This window comes from Pygoscelis adeliae, unplaced genomic scaffold (genome assembly GCF_000699105.1).
Source record: "Pygoscelis adeliae isolate BGI_AS28 unplaced genomic scaffold, ASM69910v1 Scaffold38, whole genome shotgun sequence".
In the NCBI taxonomy this organism is placed as follows: domain Eukaryota; kingdom Metazoa; phylum Chordata; class Aves; order Sphenisciformes; family Spheniscidae; genus Pygoscelis; species Pygoscelis adeliae.
This window is the reverse complement of record NW_008825614.1, coordinates 4,759,658-4,769,391: the sequence shown is the minus strand read 5'-3', so window position 1 is coordinate 4,769,391 and position 9,734 is coordinate 4,759,658.

The window sequence follows — 9,734 nt, the reverse complement described above, 5'->3', positions numbered from 1 at the left end:
ATGAATTCTTAACCAAGAATTATTGTTTAGTATTATTTACTCAGAGCCAGGCTGTGCTACCAAAATACAGACTGAGTAGCACCATACTCTGCTGTTACCTCCGCTAACTGCTGTAGGACTGCTTATGAAGGAGGGTGGATGTTACTGAATGTATTTCATGTACTGTTCAAAAGTCCTTGCCATTAATTGAATTCCGCTGTGTCTGCAGTCAGTGTTGAAATCTCTATTGACTTCCACGCCAGCAAAACTAAATCGGCTGTGACTGCTTGTGATAACATCATCCTAGAATTTACTTTCTTACCCCTAATTAATTAAAAAGTCATTCTGCCCCCATTAGTTATGGCAAAAGTATGTTTTGAAAATAGGACTGATAAAAGAAAATATGTATGGCTGAAAGAGACTCATAACGGGTATCGATGCTGGAATCTATCCTCATTTCCTTTTGGTTTTGACCTAAGAAAACAATTCTGTATGATGGGGTGCTCATGTAAAGCACAGTCCTCCTCTTCCCTTTTCCCTTCCCTATATGTAAAAGCAGCAAACTTGGCCAATACAATTAAAAATCAGCATCCTTCAGCTATATCTTTCTTCCAGATATATCATTGGTTGTTCAGCAGATGCTCAGTCAATATGTCCAGGTAGCTGGTAATTTGGTCTATTTCAAACCTAAATAATATGTAGTGACTACATGTGGGGAGAGCCTGCATAGCTAACATTTATTTCCTCTCTATTGCATTGCATGTTTTTTCATCATTTTCATTTCTCCCAGCCATGTCTGATAATAAGATCCCACTGTAGATAGTGCTGGAAGTCTGGAAGGTCTATAGAAATGTCCTCCCAGAGCTGTTAAAGACAGATTAGACATCCATTTCAGCAAAGAAATAGTCCGAACCCTGGACCAGTCCCTCTGGGTGGTTTTATGCAGACATCTTTTTTCTGCAACTTTTTAGAGCAGTTATCAGAGACTGTTTCTGGTGGTGTTTTGTAGTAGGGGGTGGTGATTTAAAAGCTTATGATTTCTCTCTGCTGCTATGGAATTAAATACTAAAGCTCTCATTTACCTCAGAGGCAGATGAACTGTGCTGCAGGCTGAATGCCTGGAAATCCCCAGCCTAGAAGTCTAATGATGAGCCCCATATGCAATCCACCACTACCACAGTAGAGGTTAGTCTCACATGTAAGCAGTGACTACAACAGCTGCCAGATTGCTGCTCAAAAGATGCAGGTCCCCAAATAAACAACTTATTCCTTCACCATTTCCTCTTCCATTATGCACGGGGAGGAGTTTTCTGTTCTCTTTTATGTGTCTTCATTTGTTTTTGCCAAGTGCACTTAGCAAATGAGAGAGTACCCTTCCTTGCCTTCGCTGGATATCAGCGTTCTGAAAAATGAACACAAAATGCATTTGGACTCTCTTTCAGGTCCAGAGGTTGGAATTTCAAATAATTGTCGTTGAAAATCTTACTTACGTTTTGAATTAAGTTTACCTTTTTTCTCTTGCCATTTTTTAATTCGAAATCATTAGATTAACATGTTTCTTGAAATTTGTTTTGTCACTGGGAAAAGGAAATGTTTTCAATATTTAAATCTAATTGAAGACTGGCTTATCCTTTTTCTTTCCTTTTTTAACCTCTCCAAACATGTACTTTTCAGATTCCTTCTTAGCTGTCTAAATTTCCCCTATGCCCTTTCTGGTTGACTTTGTTAGCGTGGTACATTCCTTTTATGGAGTTCTACATTCTTCCTTTTTTGTCCTTCAGTGGATTCTTCAGATGGGATTCTTGGCCACCTACATCTATCTATCTCTGGGTACCAGTGTGTACTATCATCTCTTTCATGGGAAGCTGGGCTTGCGTCCTTCTTCCTCTAGGGAGTCAACATGGAGAATCAAGGTACAGAGTTGTCCCTTGCCTTAACCAAGGCTGCTGCTGAAAGCGTGCCAGAGGGGACTTCTTTATATGTTGTGGTACTTGATAGTGCTGGGCATTTGTTGGAATTTCTCAGCTGAGTGGGTGATGTACTGGCTTCCTGGGATTCTACACTTGTCTTGTGCTTCAGGCTCTCAAAAGTTTTGTCTGCAGTGGTGCTTCTGTATGCACTTCTTACCTTTAAGGAAAGTGAGGGTATCCAAATTATCAGGTTGACCAGCACTTGCTTTAAAATGTTGGATAAGCTTAACAGGAAGAACATGTCCTTTTAATCTAATGGAGCAATGGGTAACGTTCTTGATTACAAAATTGGAAACCAAGCTACCAGCAAAAAGGGTGAAACAATAAAATAAACCTCTAGATTGTATTCACAGCCTCCTCTTTTGTTGCAATATGTCAGGGGAAGTTCAGACTGGACATTAGGAAAAGGTTCTTCACTGAGAGGGTGGTCGGTCACTGCAACAGGCTCCCCAGGGAAGTGGTCACAGCACCAAGCCTGTCAGAGTTCAAGGAGCATCTGAACAATGCTCTTAGACATATGATTTAGTTTTAGGTAGTCCTGCAAGGAGCAGGGAGTTGGACTCGATGATCCGTATGGGTCCCTTCCAACTGGAGATATTCTGTGACTCCATGAATAGTTCCCGAGCTGATGTGAGGACTGACAGCCTAAACCCCACCTGTACAGCTAGCCCTGAAAATTTCTCTTGTACTACATCTTTTCTCTGCCTTCACATCAGATGGGATCGCCTTTCACCCGTCTTTCTGCAGAGGGCTCTGCGTGGATCATACTGCTGTTCAGTGCAGATGAAGTGAGTGGGATCTCTGCTTTCCCGGTCCTGCAGGCTGCTTTGAGTTTATGGTCCCTCTGTGGTCTTTAACCAGCACGCTGATCCCAGCTGTAAGAGTTTACTTGCTGTTTACAGCATGTTCCGGAAGAAGTATTCTTTGCACATACATGTTAGATCTTCACGGGGATCGTGTATTTCCTAATAAGATACAAATGATAGACTTGGTACTCACAGTGTTTTGCCCCTCTGCCTTTCTTCAATCCATCCTCCTTCCACATGTCTTTTTTCTTTTCATTTCATTGCTCTCATGTCTCAACTGCGTGCTGTAGCCATTGCTGTCTATAATGTATTGTTTCAAAGCAAGTAACTTGTTATGGAGAGTAGGGTAAAAAACAATAAACAAATTCCAAGCATGTGGCCTCTTGCTTGGTCAGGTTTGAATGCAGTCCTACCAATATCATGAAAGGGCAAGTCCCACAAAATAGCACAACAGCAGAGCCTACTTTGCCACAGGGACACACTTGCAAGCAAAGCCAATCTATGTGAAATATTCTTGATAGCTGTTTCTGTGTTTTAGATTAAATTAATAGGCCAAGGCTGGAAACCTAATTCTGTGTTGCAAACATTTTTCATGGCAATGTCAATTATGAATCGTTCTTTCTAACCCAGTCGTGAGCCTTTTTCATCTTTCAATACAGCATGATTCACTACAATGTACATAGAAGCCAAAACCATAGATGAAATCGTAGAGCCGTCACTGAAGGCTAGAATTACTTCTTTAATTTATGGTTTTGGTCTCCCCCCCTGAGATTATTCTATTTTCTGTCTTTCTCTCTGTCTCTCTCTCTCTTACAGGTTTACTTTTACATTTAAGTAAATTGTTATTCTGCCCTGCCTACTTCAAGCATTACAGGAAAACTTAGTTTGGGTTTTTAATACATTGAAATGACTGATTCTTAATCTAATTGCAATTTGTTTAACTTTATGTCCAGTTTAGAGCTTTGAACTTCTTGTAAAACACCGTATAAAGTACTGGGTGTTCTTGTACTTCCTAATTCTGTCTGGCATTTACAACAATTCTTTCACTATCTGTGAGGGTATGGCTCCTAGCTCTGCCAAGACAGGCTTAGAGTCTGATCCACTCCATTGCTATGAATAGGAGTCTGTCCACGGACTTCAGTGGGAGTTGATTCAGACTCTTTATTGCTTCACCTTTACAAACTGAATTCCAGGCTATTCTCCATGGTAAAAATCTTGGCAGCATTGAAGTGAATGGGATATTTGCTGTGGAATTCAAAGGAGCCAGGATTTCAGCTAGAATGTTTAATATCTCACAATTTAAAATAACCTATTTTCAGCCCTTGGATTTGACTTGGACATTCTGCTTTGAAACAGACACAGGAGATTAAGGTGAAATAAAATTTCCATACTGAAGCTTGATTAAGGACAAAGTTACTATTAGATACTTGGTGTTAACCACAGCTGTGTAGGACAGAATTTACTGAAGTCTGTAATTTGCCCATTAAAGGAAATCCTGTGACATGTCTAAGTCAAGGGGATACCACCCAAGTGGTAACTCTGACTTTAAATCTTGTCGTGTGTCGATACTTGCTTTTGACTAATAAAAGTGCATATACTCATTGCAAAAAGGAAACTGTGTGTGTGTGGGTAAATCTAATTGTAGATTTATTTATTTATATGTATTTTACGGGGCAATTTTTCATACATATGTGAGCCAACCAATGAACCCTGAAAAGTCTGATGATGACTGCTCTTGTAGAGGCTTCTCGGGGGCCCTGGGAGATTTTCCATCTGTCAGCTGAGTATTTCTCTTGTAACATTAATACCCACCATCAAGTGCAAAATCGAAACAAGAATCACAACTATTTAGGACTTGATGCGGATATGGAATCCTGCTTAAATTTCCCACCCTCAACCATAGCACTTTTTTTTGTTTTTTAAAGTGTATGGCTAGTACTAAATATAGTTGGATTTCCCATTGCCTTCCAAGAGGATCTATTAGATAGCCAGGTAACTAGTTTGCTTTTGGATCCTTACATTAAGGAAAATAAATTGGATTTGGTAGGAACCATAAACAGGAACCATAATCTTGTCTGAATTGTTACTATATTTTTCTCTACAACTCTTTCCAACCAACTGAAAAAGAAAAAAGGAAACTCATTAATGTAGTTCATGCATCTAAAATAGAAATTCACTCATAAGATCTGGGTATAAAAATATGTATTAGAATATATGCGTGTGCTTATTTTTATTTATTACATTAGTCTACACGTATGAAAGTCTCCACTTAGAATTTCAGAAAGGCCAAGGTTGCTCTATATTTCATAATGTTTTAATTTTTCATTTTTTAAATTCCTTTTCACAATTACCAAGTAACTAAACTCTTAAACTGTTTCTGTCTGCCCCAAGGGTTTTTTCTCTTCCTCTATGTGTTGAAGGGAAATCTGAGCCTAAGAACACTAAAGAGGAAAAACATGTCTCATCTACTTGTCATGGCATCTATACTTTGCCATTTTTTTGCCACCCAAATGTGACAGGGCAGCACATAAATGTGTGAAGTCTGTCACAAATGGCAGCCAGAGCTGGGAATTCAGGAAAATGAGCTTTGCCTTTTTGAGGCTTTTGCATTTAAATCCTGCAAAGTGCTGAGTGCCTTCTGAAAGGTTATGCTAAGCCTGCTCAGTGTTAGTTCACGGGGGGTGTTCACCTTGTGGGATTCAGCCTGGAAAAGGCGTATCTTCTACATGGAGCCCTGTGGGGGATGCGTGGGGTAGGAGAACATGTTGCTTGTACTCTCATATGTCTCATGTATGTGATGTATCGTACGTCAGAAATCACAGATGTGGCTCAGAAGCGTGGGAATGATGGCTGTGGAGACAGAAAGTCTCCCTTCACGTGCAGAAGAGAGCGGCAGCAATGCAGGCAGCAGTGGTGCAGCCTCACTCAGCACAGCAGGATTGTCTCCTTGGAAGTGAAAAGGTGTTCACAGTTCCACGATGCGTATATCATAGTTCCTTCTTCTAAAGCGCTATTTAGTGTCTTTTTGTGTCCCACATCTGCAGGAGCTCACAATATGCTTGGACTAAAGAGACTTGAGTATAATGTGACAACACCGAGCAGGAGGATGAGGCCACCACATTGATCTTACCCTAACGCTTAAGAGAGAGCATCTGTGCACTAGTAAAGATGGGCTGTGTTTTAAATTACCACGTGAGGCTCCAGGTGTTTTGCCAGTCTGCAACCATTCAGAGCCTTGAACTTCATATTCAAAGGCATCTATATATCTGTCTGCCTCTCTGTGTGTCTATCATATGTGCGTGTATTTTTTTATTTCATTGGCGACACCTTAGCAATGCTGGTCCTCCCCCTGTTACAGCCAGGCCCTTCTGAGAGAAGCAGCTGGATGTGACCCCAAGAGGCTCTGTTCAGGCAGGAAAACAGCATCATTGTAGGTTTTTGAAATGAAAACCGACCATGTCACCATGTCCTACCTTCTAGAGCACATGGCAGCATGTGCTCCTTTTCTTCCGGGAGGCGAGGGTACATCCGATACCTTCCCTTCCCTTTTCTCTCTCTCACAGATGCACTACCTTTCACTTGGTTGGAGGGCGGTTTGGGAACCAGGCACATCAGCAAGCTGCTTGTCTTGGGTGTCTGGCAGGACGGACAGAGCAAGGGATAAGCAGCATGAGGTGTGGAGTGAGCACGTTAACTTTGCAGTCCGTGCTGTCTTCCGTGGTGAGGTATTTCATGTGAAAGGCAGGGGGGGTTAGAAGGAGAAGGGAGGGGGAGAGAGTGAAATGCAAACGTCACCACTGTCCTCAGTAAGAGATTCAGATCTCTGTGTTGGCATAAAAAGGTCATTTTGAGCCTGAGGGTTTTGACATTGTTCCTTTAAGTTAGACCCACAACATAAACTATTTTCAACACTTGCCATGAAGAACAAATGACCTTTAGTAACTTGCCCAGAAGACAAATGGTACGTTAACACAATAAATATACTTTGCTAGTGTCGTGCTTCTTGTTTTAATTTTCAATTAGAAATGTTACCTTTCCCTCTACCTTTTACACAAAGAACTGCGTTTTCATGCTTTGATTTTGTAATGGAGATTTCTTTGCCCTCTGTGGGATTGGTAATATTCACTGATAATTACTGGCTATACAGTAAATTTCCTCTGTTCAGGGACAGCATTTTGAACTCATCTGCTCAAAGTGGGCTGGATGGAGGGTATCTGTGAGGGAAGGAGGGGATAGTTAAGGAGCATCGCCAGACAGGTCTGCTGCAAGAGCAGAGGAAAGGGCGTCAAAGGGACAAACGGCTAAGAGCTGGTGCTGGTAAGTATACCTTTCGTTTGACTGAGCTGTGGTAGCATGTAAAGTGAGAAATAAGACTGGAAATTAAAGGTGAAATTATTTCAGTTTACATCAGGAAGGGTAGGAGGTATGGACGTTGGCATGTTGACTTCTGTTCAGGAAAATGAAGGGCCAGCACGCTTCTCTGTACTCATTTTTATTTCAGTTAAGGTTTCCAGGCTGGGTTGTTAGGAAGCTAGCTGCCAAAGCAGAAACTCGTTAAAGGACCTGAAAGCGCATCACCAGTTGTATGAGGGTGGGAACACCAGGGTTTCTGCTGGGGATGCTCAGGCCGTGGCTCGGACAGCTGCCGAACTCAGCCCCAGGCTCAGGCAATGCGGTGGAAGAAAGGAAAGTCTACAGTGTGCTGGTGTGGGAGGGGAGGACACCTGAGGGAGGAGAGGAGAGGAGAGGAGAGAGGAGAGGAGAGGAGAAAAATGATGAGTAGGGATGCACCAGCTCTCCTCCATGCAGTGCTGTGTCTTCCCTAAAAGAGTGGAGAAAGGAGGTGGGCATTAGGAGATGCTTCCAGAGAGCTGGGTAAAGTTTTGTCAAGGGGGTGACGGGGAAGATGGCGCCGTCATACAAGCAATAAATGCCTGGAAGAAGGGAGAGGGTGTTGGTGGTGGGAAGATAGTAGATCAAGGGATGGCACAGTGGCAAGGGAATGTTTAGAAAAAGGAGAGTGATTTGTCATCCATTGGAGTCACAGATACAGTTCCCTTAACGTTAATAGTGTTTGGAAGGTAGGAAGATCTAATGTGTAATGCAGAGGCTCATTTGGCATTCCTTGAATGTTGGTTAATTATTTTTAGGGCTGATACAGTGCTCTTCATCCCAAAGGGATCCAGAACACTTTACACAAAAGTAGATTTTTCAATTTGCTGATTGGTTTGAGAATTACAGTTATTTCACATCAAATAAAAACATTTTGGAGAAGGGTTTTTTTTTGGGGTGGGGGGAAGATCTTTTGTTTCAGCTGAACAGAAGTTATTTTACGGAACCAAAAATGAAAGCTTTCTTTGTGTTTAGGATCATAAATCCTTTGGAACCTTACTGAGGGTGTGTTTAAGTAAAGAATTTTTAAGCAAGGCCTCTGGAAATGAAAAATGGAAATACTTTAAGTTGAAATAGCCCTTTTACATCTCCAGAAATGTTTGTTTCTTCTTTTGCATCAGACTGCCAACTGAGTCTGACCTTATTTTATATATAAATTAGTCATCCAATTTTTTTTTTTTTATCAGCTGTAATAGTCTCAAATTTTTTTTCCCCAGCTATATGTTTATGCCCTTTTATGATCATTGAAGTGGGACTTAAATAGAGCTGGAGAAGTGTGCTTCTTTGAGGCAGTTTTATTAGGGAAAAGCTGAGCTGGGGAGAAGGAGCTTGAAGTGGAAGGAAACAAGGGATGAATGAACTGAAAATGAGGGAAAACTGAAAAGGGTTGGACAATGTGAGTAATGGTGACAGTTACTCCCCAGAGTGAAAATAGGAGCAAGGAAATGAGGATTAGGGATATGAAGATGAAAAAGGGAGTCGAGAGGGGGAAAAAAAAGCTGACTAAAAAGGCAAAAAAAGGACACTCCACCTTTATTTTAGTGAATGCTTTAATCCTCCATTTTCCTGTGAAATGCCATATATTTCTAAATTTGGAAAGGAGGATAGGATGGCTATTTTTAGGAATTACTAATGTTTCTGGCTGCTTGCGATTCTGTAGTTAACCAGAGAAAAAAGAAAAATACAACCATGTAAAAGTTAGTGGCACTTAAGAAAGTACTTTTGAAAAACAGGACCTTAGTAATGCCTAAACTTTCAGGTCATTGTTCTTCTAAAGGGACAATACGAGGCCTATATTACTTAAATTTCATGTGACCGTTACAGGCGTAATCCTGCAAACACTTACAGGTCATCGGCAATTTTTCTTTTTATGGAAACTGATACTCCTATGCAATCAGGTGGCTCCAGAAACTAAGGACTCGTGAAAGACTCCATCTTGCTAGACTTGTGATAAGAAATCACAAAAGTTGGGTGTGCTTTTTTATGCTGGTCTTTAGCTCCAGGAGGGAATTCACCCTTAAAAGGTTTTTTTCAGTGATTTTTCTTCAGACATTGCAACTGCGTGTGCCTGGTTCCCAGCTTAGGGAGCCCGGCTTGCATTTATTTAGTAGACAAGACTACTGGAAACTGAAAATTCCTTCTGGCGATTCCTCAATCTCACTTTTTAATTTTTTTTTTTTTAAACTTTACTCAAAATTAATCAGTTAAAACAGGGTACTCATCTTACTGGCCCTCCCAGAACCCCTGAGGCGGGTTTTGCTGATCTCTCTCTTTCGATTGTTCATCCTTTTATAGAACAACACTGGGAGCCTTGAGGATATGTTTGACTAGCAGCCACAGTCAAGCACTGTCAATGTGAGAAGGGGGAAGGAAAAAAAAAAAAAAGACCTGGGTCAGCAGTACAAACGGGGAAATGACACCAGCATGGTGGTGAGACTGAGGATTTCTGCTTCGCTGGTAATTTCTAACTTTCTTTTTAAATGGGTTTTAGATGTGGATTTTCAAATGAGCTCTTTGAAGTAGAGACAAGGCTATGCAAATTTTGTTTTACAAGAAAAAAATAAGAGGGAAAATGAAAATGACACTT